Genomic DNA, 19649 nt, shown 5'->3' with positions numbered 1-19649 from the left:
TTCACTTGGTGATACAAGCATCAAATTTCACACAAAGTATCTTCAAGACCTATATTTTCAAAAAAGCCCGGTATCCACGATGGAAAAACAATGTGGCCGCCATTTTCCAAGATGACCGCCAGCAAATGCCATTATATGCGATTTTTGACCTGGATTGGGATTGGATAATCCAATGTTGATGATCTTGGCATCAAAATATGGGGTTCTGAGTACGAGAAATCCAATTCTGCACTTAGTAAATCCAAATTGTCAACAATTGTTGAGATATAAGCCAATTAATTACAGAAATAGTGTTGATCGGTGCTGAATTTGACCCGATATCTGATTGTGCCATAAAACAAAACAAAAAAATGCTCTGTATACAAATCCAAATAAAATCAATGTGTGGAAGTGGATGTACAGTTGAATGTCAGGATTACGAATTGTTCTCATCGCATTTGCAGGCACACAGATGTGTGCACTTTAGGCCAAAGCGATAGCATTTGCATCTTCCACGACATTCAGTCTTGCACCCACATTTTGTCAGTTGTTGACAGCTCTGAGCAATTGGCGGAAGTGTCGTCCACACTACTTGCCAAATTTCACCTTCTTTGCGCCATCCCCAGTTGGCAGGGCTCTCTGTATGCATTTGACATGCAGTTGCTTGGCCCCAGATACAGGCAGGTTGGTAAGTAGCACGCTTCACGTGCTGCGCAAGGGATGACCTTGTAGGTGGAATGGCATCATAGGACCTCTGCTTCCGAGCAAATAGGTCAAGTCTTGCCTCATCACAACCCCATCAGCAGTGCTGTTCTTGTCGTACATTGTTATGACAAACTTCTCAATCACGCTGAAATGTGCATCATCTGTAACTGGTGGGTATTGACTGAGCTTCTGGAAGACATGAGACACTACAGGGCACACTTCCCAGGTTTGCCATGCAGTCGTTTTGCCTTTACCACGAAAGGCTGATACGACATCACAGCCAGTGAAGGTGTGAAAGAAAAGGATGCCACAGGATTTTCCAGGGCCTATATGCTCCATCATGTCATGAACAGGTAACCACCTGATGGACTGACCTTGACCAAATTCAATCCACAGTTGTTCTAAGCCCGCATCCTGGAGAGTCTCAAAAACACTGACTGCAAGAACAAGTATGTCGGTAACACAGGCCTTGATCAATACAGATTTGATCTGTTGCGTGTAGGGCATGCAGGAAGATTCTGCTGTCAGCCTCTTCATGGTTGCAAGGACTTAAGCCTTCCAGACTGTCGGGTTTGTTACAAAGAATATGTTCCCCTTTGGTCACAATCACAACATTTTCCAGACACAATGTCACGATTTTGTCGGCCAGAAACTCAAAAAGCTCAGTCTTGTTGTCATTATCTCGCAGAAAGCTTCTCCAATTAGGTAGTACTTTTGTTTTGTCTGTCACTCTGCATCTACCTCCTCTGCCTCATTTTGACCTTGTTTCAGCCTTCAGACTGGAATTCAAGTAGACATCAAACACGATGTCTGTCCTGCTATACTTTGCTGAATAAGCCTGTATCTGCCCTATCTCTGTTGTACAGGGCTGCTAAGCAGGAGCAATGGTACTTCAACTCCTGTGCCACTACATCCCCTCCACTCAATATAGCTAGAAGTCTGCCATCATTGAGGAGCCGAGCACATTCATTGAGTCTGTCATTCAGCTGCATTGTCATGGCCTGTCTTAGCTCAGACTCAGGTTCAAACGTTTCGCACAGAAAACACTGCTGGACTTCAAGGGAAGTCCGTCGCATTTTTGAGTGCCCCTCACAAGGGTCATTCTGATTTTCAGCTGCCCTTTTTCTTGCACGCTCAAGCTTGTTGTTGCTGAACATCAGACGACAGCTTCGGTAATATTTGGCTTTGTTCTTTCTCAGCGTTTCTTCAATACCACTTCCGACTGCCAACCAACCTGATTGGCAGTTGGTTAATTGCTTGAAAGAGTGGTACATTTGCGGCAATCATAGAATAACCATCGGTTTCAGGACTACATGCATAATTAGTTGGAGGAGATTTCAACTCTTCCTTTTTAACTGTCTGACACAGACAACATTTTGACCAGTCAGTTTTTGGCGCACAACTCAGTGGATTAGAAGTGGACATTTTTGTGTGACGGTTCGGGCCGAGGGGCTATCCTTTTACCACCCAACTGTATAAAATACCTACGCACATTCAGGTATGGGATACAACTAGGTTCAAACATCAAGATGCTCTACACCTAGCCCGATCGTTCATCCAGTGCCATTTAAGTCTGTACACCATCCGGGTAACTAAAGCCCTATTACCCTTGGCTCGGCTATCCCGCGCTGGCACATCCTGTCAATTCAGGTACGGCTATCTAACTACTACACTACAACTAACTAAACTACTAGCTGGTGTATACACAGGGCTAATTAGATAGCATTTGGGACACTAAACTATACTAGAACTACAGTTAGTAGACTACAACTACAGCAAGTACACTACTTAGCCAACACTGAACCCCATGCTGAGTCTCACAGCAATGATGTCACCAGTGTGCCCTGGTTGTGCTTTGACATCACTCTTTTATAAACAGAATGTCACCTCATATAGATCAATCAAAACATTTGAATTTGGATCAAAAAGATAACTTGGAACTTGGACTACTACTTCATCCAGCTGAAACCTAATCTCTGATCAAGGAACGACAAAAAGTGTGAATTTTGAGTAATAAATGGCCGCCATCTTGAAAAATAGCGGCCATATTGAATTTTTATTGGCACCATTGAATTTCTCGTGTCAAAATACATACATTTTGATGTCTAGATTATTGAAATAGCCATTCAAGATCTACACTGAAAAACCTTTATTCACATTTTCGGCGACGGCCATCTTGAAAAATGGCCGCCATCTTGGATTTTCAGGTGGATACCGGGCTTTTCTGAAAGAGTAGATCCTAGGCATTATTCATGCCAAATTTGGTGCTTGTATCACCAAGTGAAAGATTCTTATGGAATATTGACTTAATCTGCCGCACTATCATGTTCTGCAGTCAGACCACAGCGACAACAGCGCCCCTCACTCCATAGACCGGTCAAAGGGAGACACCTGCTGGTGAGTTTGTGAAACTGCATTGGATTTTTAAGAATGTTTTATAGACCATAGGTAATAAAGGGTCTAAAAGTTACGTTTTCATTAAAATAACAAAAGATTGTTGTGTTTGTTGCATGCCACATTTTTTTGTCTAAACTCACTATTAAAAAAAAATGGAATTCATGTTTTTCAAGGTCAAAACAAATTAGTTGTGACTCATGTTTCATGCAGTACTTTGTGTGTTTCCCTCTATGTTCTGCAGTCAGACTACAGCGCCCCTCACTCCATAGACCGGTCATAGAGCGACACCTGCTGGTGAGTTTGTGAAACTGCACCGACATTGTTTTGAATGAAAACAGGAAGCAGGAAGAAACCACATAATGTGAAAATAAAGAACAGAGTTTATTCAGTGGAATAAAAACAGTCCTGCTTGTTAAACACACACATGTGGACTCTAGAATGAGTCTGAATGAGGTGGACTACATGTCCCTCTTGTCCCCTTCAGTCCCGATCATGTGAAGCTGGTTGAGTTTAGAACACAGACTGAACATAAAGAGGTTCAGGGTTCTTCATATAAAGTCCTGAAGAGTTTATCTGCAGCAGAACAACATGATGAAGACATAAAGCTCCAGATGTGGACTCTGTGTTGTTTCCTCCTGGTTCGTCTCTCCTCCCTCACAGCTTCTGGTCTCAGGCTCGTGTCTCGTTGTGGATCCTCAGACCGTCTCCGTCCTCAGTCCTTCTGCTCCGGAGTGTCCGAGTCAGCCAGAAACCTTCAGCAGCTCCACGAGTCCTTCGTTCAGGAGCCGAGTGAAAGAGCCGGTCACGTGTTGCAGCCTGTGTGTCTCTGTGTGTCCTCCCCCCTCCCCGTCTCTCTCTCTCTCTGTGTGTCCTCCCCCGTCTCTCTCTGTGTCTCTGTGTGTCCTCCCCCGTCTCTCTCTATCCTGCTCTCTTTGTGTCCCCCAGCTGTGGGTTAGTGTGGGTCAAAGTGCATCTGGGAGGAATGCAGGCGGAGCTGTGAGTAGATCCTTTTGTCCTCTCGCCTGCAGCTCACCAATCCTGTCCGACTGACGTCAGTGCTCGCTGAATAAATTTCCCATCGGCCTCGTGGGTACCTCAGCAGGACAGACGGGACCTGAAGTGGGTCAGACTGTTTCAGACCAGATTCTGGAGCCGGTGAATGGTTCAAGGTTCACAGCGCAGCACCCAGACCTCTTCATACTTGTGTTTTCTGCCCAGATAGAGACATTCTAACCAGGTTTTGGCTCCCTCACATGCCCCACATGCTCTGCTACCCTTAGAGAGGGTCTACCCGGGTCTGGACCTATAAGTACCTCCCAGGACCATTGGTTAGCTGTGTTATTTCGATAGCACATATACTAAAATTGGAACGATACAGAGAAGATTAGCATGGCCCCTGCGCAAGGATGACACGCAAATTCGTGAAGCGTTCCTTATTGCTGAAAATATGATTTTTTATGAATATTTTTATGATTCTTTTCATATTTGGTGTGAAACAGCGTGTGAAACAGCGCCACCATGGCCGCTGTCAGTACTGCATCAGTTGGTACTGCAGCAGCAGAGCGGAGCTCCTTCACTCTGAAGACCTGTCTGTCCTCAGACATTAAACTTTGACATTTCTGCTCTCAGACTTCACCTCGTTATTTTCTCACTTCTCGTGTTGAATGTTTTCTACAAACACGTCAGTTGTCTTTATTTGTCTCGAGGAGACTTTGTGTCCATTAAAAGTGACGTTACCGATGATTAACGTGAGGATGACGGTCCAGTGTGAGATCTCTGATTCTCCTCGTTAACTTTAAACAAACTTCTTCTCATCGGTTCAGATATTAAATCAAATATGTTGTTACGTGTAATGTTTAGTGTGAAACCGTCAGTTTAAAATCTCCCGTTGAAGCTGTGAAGAAGAGCCGAACACTGAGAGAGAAACTCTCTGTTTTCCACTAAACCTCGTTGTGGAAACGTCTTGTTTTAACGTATCTGTTTCCTGGAATGTGGACGAGAAACCTGCTGAGTTTCTTTGAGAAACGTCCAGTAATTGAACTGAAAAGACTCCTGTTGCTGTAAACGTGTGTTGTAAACGTTAGAGCCGATAAACCTCTACGAAGACAGTCTGTGAGTTCTCCACAATAAACAGTCTAAACTGTGACACAATGTGTGATTATTATCACAAATGTTTGTTCTTCGGTTGATTTTGTATTCGCCCAATTCAAGAGCAGCTCCGTCTGGTTCAGAAAAGTTCTCACAGTTGATATTAATGATGAAGTTTAGTCCAGTTAAGCAGCAGTATTTCTATAATTCAACAGTTTCTGAGTGCAGTTCTGTTGCACACGCTCACTATCAGTTAGAAGTTAGATTTTAATTAGTGACGATAATGCATTAAGATAGTGGACTTCCGGTGACACTCTTCAAAGTAAAAGTATTTTTATTGGGCACAGGATTGTGAGTGAGACGTAAAGAGAGGTCAGGCGAAGCAGGAACAGTGATGAAAGTCTCTTCTTCTTCTTCTTCTTCTTCTTCTTCTTCTTCTTCTTCTTCTTCTTCTTCTTCTTCAGATGAAGAGTCGTGTTCTTCTTCTACAGCTCCGTCAACTCCACCCAGGCACTCCAGATGCTGAGGGGCTCTCAGTGGACCAGGACCTGCTGGTCTGGTGGACCGGGACCTGGAGGTCAGAGAAGATCAGCAGAGTTCACCTGATGACACGTTCATGAACACACGTCATTAAATGATCTGTTATTGCTGCATTTTAGACCAAGTGATTACTTATGTTCAATAAAAACATTCATGTTCATTGAAAAATGTCTGAAGATTTAGAAATAAAAGAATTGATTTCTAAATCCACCTTTTATTTCTATTCATGCTTTAGTCATGGGCCACAATACGGTCATGTTTTGCACTTAACGTATCTTCATCTGGAGACTATATATCAATAACCCATTAAAAACCCTCCAGTGTGTACTGGACCTTCGTCTATGAAGTCCAGTTCATCAACAGGTATCACTGATAGTCAGTCACTATTTTAGTTTGTACTTTTATTGACACTAACAAACTCATTCGAGACATGATAGAACATTTCTGTTACATGTTTTACTGCACTTTCAACAATTATAGTAAAAGAACACAAACGGGTTATTTTCACACCAACTTGTATTTTGAAGGACGTCACCGGAAGTGTTTTCGTTGAGATTTCCGCTGACTTAATAATGTGAAAATGATCACGATCACGAGGACTGATTTATTTATTTAGTTTTACTTTGATGCTCCAAACATCCCGTTAGTCTTTATCGGTGACGCCATTACTCTCTGTTAGTGACGTCATCATGTTATTGATTATATGTGATCATCCTGAATGTTCACAGTTTAGATTTAGTCCAGATCTCATCAGTCCATTGTTCTCTATTGAGAGGAAACATGATCGTTATTGATCAACAGCTCAAACCTCTCAGTCACGTATTGATCCCTCATTCATATCTTTCAATTACTGTGAACTCTCCTTCTTCTCTGTCCCAATTGTGCCAACTTGTGCCAATTTCTAAGACAATGGGCTTCATCCGCGATGTCCCGCCCCCTCCAATCGTCGTGCGCTGTTTGTCCCAACTGTCCCGACTTGTGTCAAGTCGGGAAAGTGCCGGCCAATGGGATGGCCGCATTTGTCCCAATTTTGAGAATCAGACTTGTGGCAAACCAATAGGAGAGCCGGATTTGTCCCGATTTCTCTCTGCTACGCCCCCTCAGCCGAAGCGGAGAATATCCGGAGATATTTCGTGGACGAAAACAGTAAGTTTGACGTTTCATTCACTCATTTTTAATGCAATATGTATGGAAATGTTTGTAAAATGTTTTGGACTCACAGTGGTCTCACTTGTTTAGCGGCGGTGACTTTATAACGATACCTTGTAAAAATAAGAAAGTGTATTACAATGTAAGCTAGCAGTATCACCGCGGATTTAAGCTTTTCCCCGTGTCAATTTATATCCTTTACAAAACGAGTTATTATATGCACTGTGTATTACCCTCTCGTGTCAGCCAGCTATTCGGCGTACTTTGCTAACCGTTTATTATTTTTTAAGAAACGTCATTAACGACTTCAGCTAACATCATGGCCGCCGTGGTTTTCAAAGCGCCCACAGTGTTAATTTTCACCTTGACATGTTGTGTAAAGTGCAGTTTTAGTCTGTCCATCCACTCATCCACACACAGTACACAGCATCTGGACATCATCTGCATCTGTTCATGGGACTTGATTATGTAGAGTATAAAGCAGTCACTTATACATGTGTAATTGAACAATCAAACATCTGCATCGATTCCTTTTCTGTCCAGTAACACGTGTTGTTGTACAAGTTACTGTGTGATTGCTTTATCTCTTATGATGTGATGGAATATTCTTTTATTTATGACAAACTGCTGAGCACACCAGTGCTACTGACTGTCGTCCTCTCCTCTGTTGCATTTTTATAGATTCAACCTGCTTTTTCCAAGAGCAAACGATGTAAGTCTATTGAACTCTCTCAGAATATTGTGATGTCCACAGTGTGTGTTGAATTAGATGAAACTGTACTCCTATTTATCTCCTCTGTTTAGATGGAACATCCTACGTTTAGGAAGGCCCCTAACGGGACCCTCCTCCTCAAGGCCTCTGCCGAGGCCCAAGCCCTCCGCCCCCGGCCGGCCGGCTACAGGGCCAAACCAGCGGGGGAGGTGGATGCCGAGGCGCGGGCCCACGTCGTCTCCGAGGGTGGCGACAGCAGCAACGCCACGCTCGCGCTGAGCCGGTGGAAGGTCCAGTTTGGCCGGTACCAGGGCCAGACCTTCCACTGGCTGCTGGAGAACGACGTGGGCTACTCGGTCAACCTGGTCGCCTCCCACCAGAAGGAGCGAGAGAGGACAGGGTCTCAGTCCCCCCTGATGGCCAACAAGGTACAGTATTTGAGCTTGATTGACGCAACAGGCAGCCTGACAGCAGTTACAACATTTCTTTGCATGCTCATAGGACGCCTTCACCCGCTACTCCTCCGCCTACCCTGACTTTGCGGAGGCAGTCAGGTTTCACCGGGTGTTTGAGGAGGCGCTGGTGAAGTCCCTCCAGCCCGGCCAGGAGGGACAGGCGCTTGTTGGCTTCGGGGACTTCAAATTTGAGACCCTGCAGGGCCTGTACGAGTCCGAGGACCGTAAACAAATCCGGTAGGGACCCTAATAAATCTGTGTCGTAGTCACGAACATGTAAAAAAGCCCTGAATTAATCAGAGTCTGTCTCATCCGCACAGATTTGTCAACTACCTCCGGAGGAAGGCGCCAACTCCAGGCACGCAGATGGAGAACGCCGTCCACTATGTGAAACAGAGAGACAGACAGAGTGCGAGTGCTGCTGCCGCCGCCTCCACCAGCAGCAGCAGCTTCAGCACCGCCGCCGCCTCTGTCTCGGCTGCAAGTCGTGGGGCCAAGAGTTCATCCAAGTATGTGTTTGAATTTGCAGATGGCTCAACATGCACAACCTTTCCAAAGACATGTTAGTATTGGTCACATTTCACATGTTGTGTGTCACTTTTTTTTATTCTAGGACTCTTGGTCATGCTCTTGCAGCCTTCGTCTCTGGGCGGTGTTCTCTGTCTGTGGTGGAAATGCAGGCCAAAGTGAAGAAGCTGGTGGCCACTAAGCCTGCATTTCCAGGCAAGCTCCAATTCAGCCTGAATGGAATACAAGGAGTCAAACTCTATTTCTTTGATTTACTGTTTCTGTGTGTTTATTTACAGCCTCCTCCAGACCAGCTCTTCCCTCAACATCACGCGAGGAGCCCTCAGATGAAGAGCTGGTCAGGCCGGTAGTTGGCTTTGAAGAGTGTAAGTACCATTAAATGAATATTCACGCAGCACATTGTCTGGAACAGAAAGGCTTGAATCGATGTTGACTCGTCTTTTTGAATGTTTCTGTGATCACACAGCATAACAGGAGACGACCAGGTGAGTCTGGGTTGAATTTGAAACTTTTAAATCACTAACAGTGATGCTTCCAGTCACAGGCGGGAGCCTCTGCCACGCCGCCGCCCGCAGTCGTGGAGGAGACGACCAGGGCAGCTATCCTCCCTCACCGGCCGCCTGCTGACAGTGCAGAGGTGAGGCGTCAGACAGTACAGGTAGACTCTCCGGCTGCCACCCTCGGGTATTAAAACAGCTGTACGTTCTCTCTCTCCAGCTGCTGCCCGGGACCTGGCGAGCGGCTCTCACTGCGGAGCAGCAGCAGTGGATCGGCCGGGGGCTGTTTTCCAGGGACAGCTCGGGGAGGTCTCGGCTCACAGGCGAGCTGAACCTGTGGTGGTACCCTCCCCAAACCCGGCCGGTCTACAACCAGCCTCCCGCTTCCTCCGACCCCTTCTTCACATGCCAGCTGTTTCTCTGGATGCCGCACCGCATCTAGCGCCTGCAGCTGGCGTGCCCCCAGCCTTTGTGCGCCGGGACGCTGACAAAGGCTGGGCTCTACAGGACCATCCGGAGGGTCCTTGACATCGACGGCTGGTACCTCATGGCCACTGAGTACCTCGAGTGCCGTCGATGCAAGAAGAAGGTCGGAGGGTGGTCGCAGATCACCTCCACCTTCGGATCCATCTTAAAGATGGATTCCACCAAGAAGGCAGGCAGAGTTTATCGGCATTTCATCTTTCTTGTTTTTATTATTCCAGCTGCTCAGCGTGTTTACAGATATCTCTCTCTCTCTCTCTCTCTCTCCGCTCAGGTGACGAAGAAGCTCGCCGGTACCGCCTCCGACACGGCCGCCTGGGTCACCAACGTTGGCAACGAACACGGGCAGGTCCTCATGAGCGTCCTCACCTGCTCCGAGGGCTCCGAGGGCCTGTCCCGGATGGCGGCCGGGCTAACGAGGCGGTATCAGCACGCCGGGGTACCACCCCCCCAGCTCATCTACGTGAACCGGGACTGCTGTAACCGAGACGGCCTGTCAAGGACAGCTGCCGTGTTTCCCGTATGAAACTGAGATTATTAATTATCCTCATTGATAACTGCAGATATTTATTCATGTTATTGTTATTTATCAACAGACAGAATCTTTTAAACTAAGCCAGATTTTTTTTCTCTCTCTCTCTCTCTCTCTCTGTCCCAGGCGTGGGGGCAGCTTGTCGTTCGGCTTGACATCTGGCACCTGATGCGCCGCTTCGCATCAGGTGTCACCACCGAGAGCCACAAGCTGTACCCCACCTTCATGAGGCAGCTGTCCCACTGCATCTTCGAGGTGGACCCCGGAGATGCCCGCCGTCTCGGTGAGGCCAAGCGGTCCGAGCTGGAGGGGAAGCACGGGATGGTCGACCTGACTGACGCCGAGGTGACGGAGAGGATCTCCAAGAAGGAGTGGAGGCTCCACTGTCGGAGGAGGACACGTGGGGCGGAGGAGACTTCTCTCCTCATCCAGGAGCTCCTCGACACCTTCGGCGGCGCGGCAGGATGCGACACCCTGGACATCCCGTTGCTGGACGCTCTCTGCATCCAGGACATCTGGAGCACGCAGAGGCGGCACCTCAGCTGCATTCAGGACCCACCGGGCGTGCAGCTCTACACCGAGACTGGCAGGCTGACGAAGGGCGGAGTCAGCCTGCCGGTCTATCGCTGCGCGAGGGGCACCACGTCCTTGGAGTCCTTCCACCTCCACCTTAACCGGTTCATCCCAGGTACTCGCATGTGTCTCACAGCTTGTGACAAAATATATTCTGTTTTCACATTTCATAAAAACACTGATTCATGTTTGATCCAAAACCTGCTTCCTCAGGGACACGAGCCAGTGCCAAGCACTTCCAGGCGTTCCTGGTTGATGGACTGGTGAGGTGGAACGAGGACCGCGCAGCAGCAGCTGCACCACCACCACCGGTTGCAGCTGAGGGACAGGTGGGACCTCTGTACTCCTACAGTGGCCACCTCAAGCACGTCCTTAACCAGAAGAGCCAAAGACTGCTTGGTCTTCAGGTGGTTAAGGACTTCACCAAGCCTGCTGAGTACACAGGTATGTGATGTGAAAACACTTTATTTCAACATCATAACTCAGAGTAAAAAGAGCAATTACTAAATGCAAATGTCTTTTCTGTATGATAGGGGAGCTCATCGGGGTAGAGTACCTGTACCAGCAGACAGGCAGAGTGCTTGAGGACGTCAGCTTGGACCCTGACACTCCGGACGAGGCTGCTGCCATCGAGTCGCTCGAGGAGGAGGATGAGGGTATCGTGGAAGATGTGGAGGACCCCACCATCTTCGAGCCCGATACCCCATCCACCAGCACAGCAGCAGCCCGGTCAGGTGATCCAGCTGACGCATCATCTGAGCCATCCGGTCCAGCCGCCCCTGACCAGGATGCCCTTCCTGAGGCCCCGGAGGTTAAGGACCCTGTTCCCCCCTCCTCAGAGTCTGAGGTAAGTTCGCTACCGATACTGATAACGATGATGATAACAGTGACGATAGAATATTTCACAGCGCATCGCTCTGTGCTTACTGACTCGTTTCTCCTCCTCTTCCTTTCTTGTTTCTTCTCAGGAGAATATACAGGGTCCTGATGACCAGCCTGGGTTCCAGCACGTCCTGAAGCTGGCCCAGGCCCTGGTGGAAGGGAGGAACCTTCAGGGGCTTACTGACAGTATGGTAGACAGACTCATCCTGCTCTGGAATCGCTTGCCAGAGCAGGACAAACAGCGAGTCGTCTACCCTCCCAGATACCGGGAGAGGCAACCTAAGGGGCGGTTCAAGGCAGCGAAGGGGAAGAACACCTCCTGTCCTGGCAAGGAGAGTCTCCAACGGTACGATTTTTTTCAAATATGAATAGATCCTCTTGTAAATATTTGCTGTATATTAACTCACACTTTGCTCTCCATGACTTTTTCAGCTGCCTTCTCGGACCGAACTCCAGCGCTGCAAACTGGCCCAGCGCCAGTCGCCTGGTCGAGGCCATTTGCAGCCAGCTCTGCCAGCTCCACCCAGCAGCCACGCGGGTCTGTGGGGTCATGAGGACTCGGTGGTCCCTCATCCTCACGGACTACGTGGCCATCAGAGAGGCAGTGCTGGCCAGCCGGAGGCGGAGGCTGATGGCTCAGACGGAGATCCAGCTCTTTCAGCTAAATCAGAGGACCCTGACCCAGTGGTAAGGGTTCAACATGAAGCTTTAAAGTTTTGATGGGTTGTAATCTGAGATGTATCGTTTGATTAAGAGCCTAAGAACAATCTGCGTTTGTCTCCCAGGTTCTCTGAGCGGCAGAAGGAAAAAGGGAGGGATGTGCTGCTACAGGGAACTGGCGTCGTCCCTGCAGCAGCTGTTGCCGTCCTCCCTCTCCCTCCAGCTAAAGGGCTGTCCTCTGTTCAGGTGGGACAAGGACAGCCCTTCCCCTTCAATGTCCCCGATGAGCAACCAGGACCCTCATCGGGTGGCCTTCCCCCCCCTCCTCCTCCTCCTCCTCCTCCAGATGGGGAGCAGCCCGGCCCGTCCTCCGTTGGCCTTCCCCCTCCTCCTCCTCCTCCAGCAACGCTCCCGGGTGTCTTCCCCGCTCCTGCCCCTGCCGGTCAGCCTCCTCTTCCTGGACCACACATGTCCAGGTCCACGGTTCATTCTGAAAGTGTTTTTTTTTATTTAATTTGTTCTTTATGAATAAATAAAAGTCTGTAATCTGCACTTTGTTTGGAAGCTTTATTATTTCTGATTATATATATATTAAAAACAAGCTTTACACATTAGGATAGAAATATGAGACACACACACATATATTATATATATATATATATTTACACGATGTGCTGCTGATACACTTAGGGGTCGAAGGTCACAGTGGTCAAATAATGAACAATAAACAAACAATTAGAAACTTTGTTAACAGAGAACATGTTTGAATGAGCAGAATGATCCCAAGAACACATGAAGATGTCATTAGAACTTTTTATATATGAGCAGCTTGTTCAATGCTGGTGTCTCCAAAGACCACATGTCGTCCAGCTGAGGAGACAAGGACAGATGTTATGACATTACACAGCTATAACTACATAACCATGTAGTTTATTACGTTGTCTACCCACTAAGTTACTGGAGCAACGATTTATTATTAACCCTCTACTAACTGCTGACCATGCCCACTGTTTTGTCTTCTGCATCCCACCAGATGCACAGGAGCAAAAACACCCCTTTCCTCCCCCCACAGAGAACAATGAGCAATATCCTATAGAGGTATATGGTTCATTCTTCTCTGTGGGGGGGGGGGTTCTGCTCCTGTGCTTCTGGTGGGATGCAGAAGGTCAGCGGCTCGATCCCCGCCAACGGCAAAGTAGAGCTTCAAGGTAAAGATGTTAAAAAGGTACAAAACAGTGGAGATGGTCAGCAAATAAAACAGTTAATAGTGATTTAATAGTAAAGAGTAACTACAGTAACTTAGTAGGTAGACTTTTGTTGGTATGAATGTTAATGTAATGTTTCACATCTGTCCTCCTCCAGGTCTGTCCTCTCTCCTGTGAGAAAAGAAATACGATGTGGTGTCATTTTCTTAAACTGTCCCGTTATACTACTCATTCAGTATTTGTATCAAGAGTCTCAGTTTCACACCTGAAAGAAAGCAGCCGACTCTGATGTCGCGGTCTCAGCTGTATTATTATTATTATTATTATTATTATTGTTGTTATTATCAGTGGCGGCTGGTGGAAAATGTTCTAGGTAGGGCTGTGCCACATCCAATCAATTTCAGCAAACATCCCAGTATGATTTAATGCAAAAAAAATGAAGGTATCAAACACGCATTACTACTTTGCAGTTAAATATTTAACCTTTATTCCAACATGAAAAAAGCAGTAAATAACACTTTGACAAACACGTCAGGACATCTTATTTGTGTCACCCTCACAGGCAATTCAGTATAATATAATAATATATATATATATCATATAATAATTTTCTGTATAATATAATAATATATATATCATATAATAATATAATAATATATATATCATATAATAATATTCACTATAATATAAAACATACACACATTATTTTATTTGTTGTGGCTCAAGGTGGGGCGGCGCCCTATAGCGCCCTCTATTGACCAGCCGCCACTGGTTATTATTATTATTAGTAGTAGTAGCAGGTGAAAGTTGCCTGAAGGTAAACATTAAATAAACTAATAACACATGAATACTGCTGTATTTATGGCATTTACATTGATGTTGGTCAATGTGTATTTTTTCACATTCAGAGGTTAAATCAACAGATTATATGCTGCAAATATCTGTATTCATTAATAAGAGTGTGTTTACTACTGAAGGAAACTACTTCCCGGCATCATGATGATTGGCAGTTGTTAAATGAATTGATCGGGCCGTGTAATTGTTGGACTGTCTGCTCTGATGAGTGGAGCCACCAACGTGCCCTGATGACGTCATGGTGGAAGTGGACTCCAGAGGCTCAGCTCAGGCCGCCCAGAGACCACGGTAATGTCCTGAATGGTCACTTTACTTTGGTGCAACTACAACTTGTATTCTGTGTTGACATGCATTGTCGCTCGCTTTCCCTCCGCTGTGTATTTAGATTTAGGTTGTAGGTAACAGCGGTAATGGCGGATCCTTAAAGTTGCGATATGTTTAAAATAAGAGCTCTGTTGTGTGTTTATTGTATGCCTAATGTTTTAATCTAAACTCCTGATTCAAGAAAATCCAAATTCATGCTTTTGTGGTAAGAATTTTTTACTGTAAAAGCAAAACAAATATAAGTTGTTAGGTTTCTTAGCGGACTATGGTTTGGGGATTTCCCAGCATACAATACAACGACATATTTCGTGGCTGAATTATTGTTAAACGATACAACAATTCACATCAAGGACATTAAAATGTACATAAATAAATCCAGTTGTTGATGTTGTTGTTGTTGACTCATGTTTCATACAGTATGTTGGTTGTTTCCCTTCATAGTGCAGCAGATTAGTGAAACAATCTTTCACTTGGTGATTCAAGCATCAAATTTGGCACAAATTATCTTCAAGACCTATATTTTCAAAAAAGCCCGGTATCCACGATGGAAAAACAATATGGCCGCCATTTTCCAAGATGACCGCCAGCAAATGCCATTATATGCGATTTTTGACCTGGATTGGGATTGGATAATCCAATGTTGATGATCTTGGCATCAAAATATGGGGTTCTGAGTACGAGAAATCCAATTCTGCACTTAGTAAATCCAAATTGTCAACAATTGTTGAGATATAAGCCAATTAATTACAGAAATAGTGTTGATCGGTGCTGAATTTGACCCGATATCTGATTGTGCCATAAAACAAAACAAAAAAATGCTAAATCCTTGATTGAGATATATATAACATGGTCTTGGGAATGCATACTGCAATGGTGATATCACACACCACAAACTATAAGAAATGTTACAAATGATGGCGGCCTCAATTCAATCAGTGCTTGGCGCTAGGATTGATCTGTATACAAATCCAAATAAAATCAATGTGTGGAAGTGGATGTACAGTTGAATGTCAGGATTACGAATTGTTCTCATCGCATTTGCAGGCACACAGATGTGTGCACTTGAGGCCAAAGCGATAGCATTTGCATCTTCCACGACATTCAGTCTTGCACCCACATTTTGTCAGTTGTTGACAGCTCTGAGCAATTGGCGGAAGTGTCGTCCACACTACTTGCCAAATTTCACCTTCTTTGCGCCATCCCCAGTTGGCAGGGCTCTCTGTATGCATTTGACATGCAGTTGCTTGGCCCCAGATACAGGCAGGTTGGTAAGTAGCACGCTTCACGTGCTGCGCAAGGGATGACCTTGTAGGTGGAATGGCATCATAGGACCTCTGCTTCCGAGCAAATAGGTCAAGTCTTGCCTCATCACAACCCCATCAGCAGTGCTGTTCTTGTCGTACATTGTTATGACAAACTTCTCAATCACGCTGAAATGTGCATCATCTGTAACTGGTGGGTATTGACTGAGCTTCTGGAAGACATGAGACACTACAGGGCACACTTCCCAGGTTTGCCATGCAGTCGTTTTGCCTTTACCACGAAAGGCTGATACGACATCACAGCCAGTGAAGGTGTGAAAGAAAAGGATGCCACAGGATTTTCCAGGGCCTATATGCTCCATCATGTCATGAACAGGTAACCACCTGATGGACTGACCTTGACCAAATTCAATCCACAGTTGTTCTAAGCCCGCATCCTGGAGAGTCTCAAAAACACTGACTGCAAGAACAAGTATGTCGGTAACACAGGCCTTGATCAATACAGATTTGATCTGTTGCGTGTAGGGCATGCAGGAAGATTCTGCTGTCAGCCTCTTCATGGTTGCAAGGACTTAAGCCTTCCAGACTGTCGGGTTTGTTACAAAGAATATGTTCCCCTTTGGTCACAATCACAACATTTTCCAGACACAATGTCACGATTTTGTCGGCCAGAAACTCAAAAAGCTCAGTCTTGTTGTCATTATCTCGCAGAAAGCTTCTCCAATTAGGTAGTACTTTTGTTTTGTCTGTCACTCTGCATCTACCTCCTCTGCCTCATTTTGACCTTGTTTCAGCCTTCAGACTGGAATTCAAGTAGACATCAAACACGATGTCTGTCCTGCTATACTTTGCTGAATAAGCCTGTATCTGCCCTATCTCTGTTGTACAGGGCTGCTAAGCAGGAGCAATGGTACTTCAACTCCTGTGCCACTACATCCCCTCCACTCAATATAGCTAGAAGTCTGCCATCATTGAGGTGCCGAGCACATTCATTGAGTCTGTCATTCAGCTGCATTGTCATGGCCTGTCTTAGCTCAGACTCAGGTTCAAACGTTTCGCACAGAAAACACTGCTGGACTTCAAGGGAAGTCCGTCGCATCTTGGGTCCCTCACAAGGGTCATTCTGATTTTCAGCTGCCCTTTTTCAAGCTTGTTGTTGCTGAACATCAGACGACAGCTTCGGTAATATTTGGCTTTGTTCTTTCTCAGCGTTTCTTCAATACCACTTCCGACTGCCAACCAACCTGATTGGCAGTTGGTTAATTGCTTGAAAGAGTGGTACATTTGCGGCAATCATAGAATAACCATCGGTTTCAGGACTACATGCATAATTAGTTGGAGGAGATTTCAACTCTTCCTTTTTAACTGTCTGACACAGACAACATTTTGACCAGTCAGTTTTTGGCGCACAACTCAATGGATTAGAAGTGGACATTTTTGTGTGACGGTTCGGGCCGAGGGGCTATCCTTTTACCACCCAACTGTATAAAATACCTACGCACATTCAGGTATGGGATACAACTAGGTTCAAACATCAAGATGCTCTACACCTAGCCCGATCGTTCATCCAGTGCCATTTAAGTCTGTACACCATCCGGGTAACTAAAGCCCTATTACCCTTGGCTCGGCTATCCCGCGCTGGCACATCCTGTCAATTCAGGTACGGCTATCTAACTACTACACTACAACTAACTAAACTACTAGCTGGTGTATACACAGGGCTAATTAGATAGCATTTGGGACACTAAACTATACTAGAACTACAGTTAGTAGACTACAACTACAGCAAGTACACTACTTAGCCAACACTGAACCCCATGCTGAGTCTCACAGCAATGATGTCACCAGTGTGCCCTGGTTGTGCTTTGACATCACTCTTTTATAAACAGAATGTCACCTCATATAGATCAATCAAAACATTTGAATTTGGATCAAAAAGATAACTTGGAACTTGGACTACTACTTCATCCAGCTGAAACCTAATCTCTGATCAAGGAACGACAAAAAGTGTGAATTTTGAGTAATAAATGGCCGCCATCTTGAAAAATAGCGGCCATATTGAATTTTTATTGGCACCATTGAATTTCTCGTGTCAAAATACATACATTTTGATGTCTAGATTATTGAAATAGCCATTCAAGTTCTACACTGAAAAACCTTTATTCACATTTTCGGCCATCTTGGATTTTCAGGTGGATACCGGGCTTTTCTGAAAGAGTAGATCCTAGGCATTATTCATGCCAAATTTGGTGCTTGTATCACCAAGTGAAAGATTCTTATGGAATATTGACTTAATCTGCCGCACTATCATGTTCTGCAGTCAGACCACAGCGACAACAGCGCCCCTCACTCCATAGACCGGTCAAAGGGAGACACCTGCTGGTGAGTTTGTGAAACTGCATTGGATTTTTAAGAATGTTTTATAGACCATAGGTAATAAAGGGTCTAAAAGTTACGTTTTCATTAAAATAACAAAAGATTGTTGTGTTTGTTGCATGCCACATTTTTTTGTCTAAACTCACTATTAAAAAAAAATGGAATTCATGTTTTTCAAGGTCAAAACAAATTAGTTGTGACTCATGTTTCATGCAGTACTTTGTGTGTTTCCCTCTATGTTCTGCAGTCAGACTACAGCGCCCCTCACTCCATAGACCGGTCATAGAGCGACACCTGCTGGTGAGTTTGTGAAACTGCACCGACATTGTTTTGAATGAAAACAGGAAGCAGGAAGAAACCACATAATGTGAAAATAAAGAACAGAGTTTATTCAGTGGAATAAAAACAGTCCTGCTTGTTAAACACACACATGTGGACTCTAGAATGAGTCTGAATGAGGTGGACTACATGTCCCTCTTGTCCCCTTCAGTCCCGATCATGTGAAGCTGGTTGAGTTTAGAACACAGACTGAACATAAAGAGGTTCAGGGTTCTTCATATAAAGTCCTGAAGAGTTTATCTGCAGCAGAACAACATGATGAAGACATAAAGCTCCAGATGTGGACTCTGTGTTGTTTCCTCCTGGTTCGTCTCTCCTCCCTCACAGCTTCTGGTCTCAGGCTCGTGTCTCGTTGTGGATCCTCAGACCGTCTCCGTCCTCAGTCCTTCTGCTCCGGAGTGTCCGAGTCAGCCAGAAACCTTCAGCAGCTCCACGAGTCCTTCGTTCAGGAGCCGAGTGAAAGAGCCGGTCACGTGTTGCAGCCTGTGTGTCTCTGTGTGTCCTCCCCCCTCCCCGTCTCTCTCTCTCTCTGTGTGTCCTCCCCCGTCTCTCTCTGTGTCTCTGTGTGTCCTCCCCCGTCTCTCTCTATCCTGCTCTCTTTGTGTCCCCCAGCTGTGGGTTAGTGTGGGTCAAAGTGCATCTGGGAGGAATGCAGGCGGAGCTGTGAGTAGATCCTTTTGTCCTCTCGCCTGCAGCTCACCAATCCTGTCCGACTGACGTCAGTGCTCGCTGAATAAATTTCCCATCGGCCTCGTGGGTACCTCAGCAGGACAGACGGGACCTGAAGTGGGTCAGACTGTTTCAGACCAGATTCTGGAGCCGGTGAATGGTTCAAGGTTCACAGCGCAGCACCCAGACCTCTTCATACTTGTGTTTTCTGCCCAGATAGAGACATTCTAACCAGGTTTTGGCTCCCTCACATGCCCCACATGCTCTGCTACCCTTAGAGAGGGTCTACCCGGGTCTGGACCTATAAGTACCTCCCAGGACCATTGGTTAGCTGTGTTATTTCGATAGCACATATACTAAAATTGGAACGATACAGAGAAGATTAGCATGGCCCCTGCGCAAGGATGACACGCAAATTCGTGAAGCGTTCCTTATTGCT

The 19649-nt window shown here is 45.9% G+C and overlaps 2 non-coding genes across 2 annotated transcripts; both read left to right on the top strand.

The window, feature by feature from the left end:
• The first annotated feature begins 4416 nt into the window (after nucleotides 1-4416).
• Nucleotides 4417-4522, top strand: LOC142963355 (U6 spliceosomal RNA). The gene has a single exon (XR_012957450.1). It is a non-coding gene; the product is annotated as a U6 spliceosomal RNA (small nuclear RNA).
• A 15021-nt stretch (nucleotides 4523-19543) lies between these two features.
• On the top strand, nucleotides 19544-19649 carry LOC142963302 (U6 spliceosomal RNA). The gene has a single exon (XR_012957420.1). It is a non-coding gene; the product is annotated as a U6 spliceosomal RNA (small nuclear RNA).

The sequence above is a fragment of the Anarhichas minor genome, unplaced genomic scaffold (assembly GCF_050575085.1).
Source record: "Anarhichas minor isolate MPS153535 unplaced genomic scaffold, ASM5057508v1 ptg000028l, whole genome shotgun sequence".
Classification (NCBI taxonomy): domain Eukaryota; kingdom Metazoa; phylum Chordata; class Actinopteri; order Perciformes; family Anarhichadidae; genus Anarhichas; species Anarhichas minor.
The sequence above is the reverse complement of the archived record's forward strand: the minus strand, read 5'-3'. Positions and strand labels throughout refer to the sequence as shown.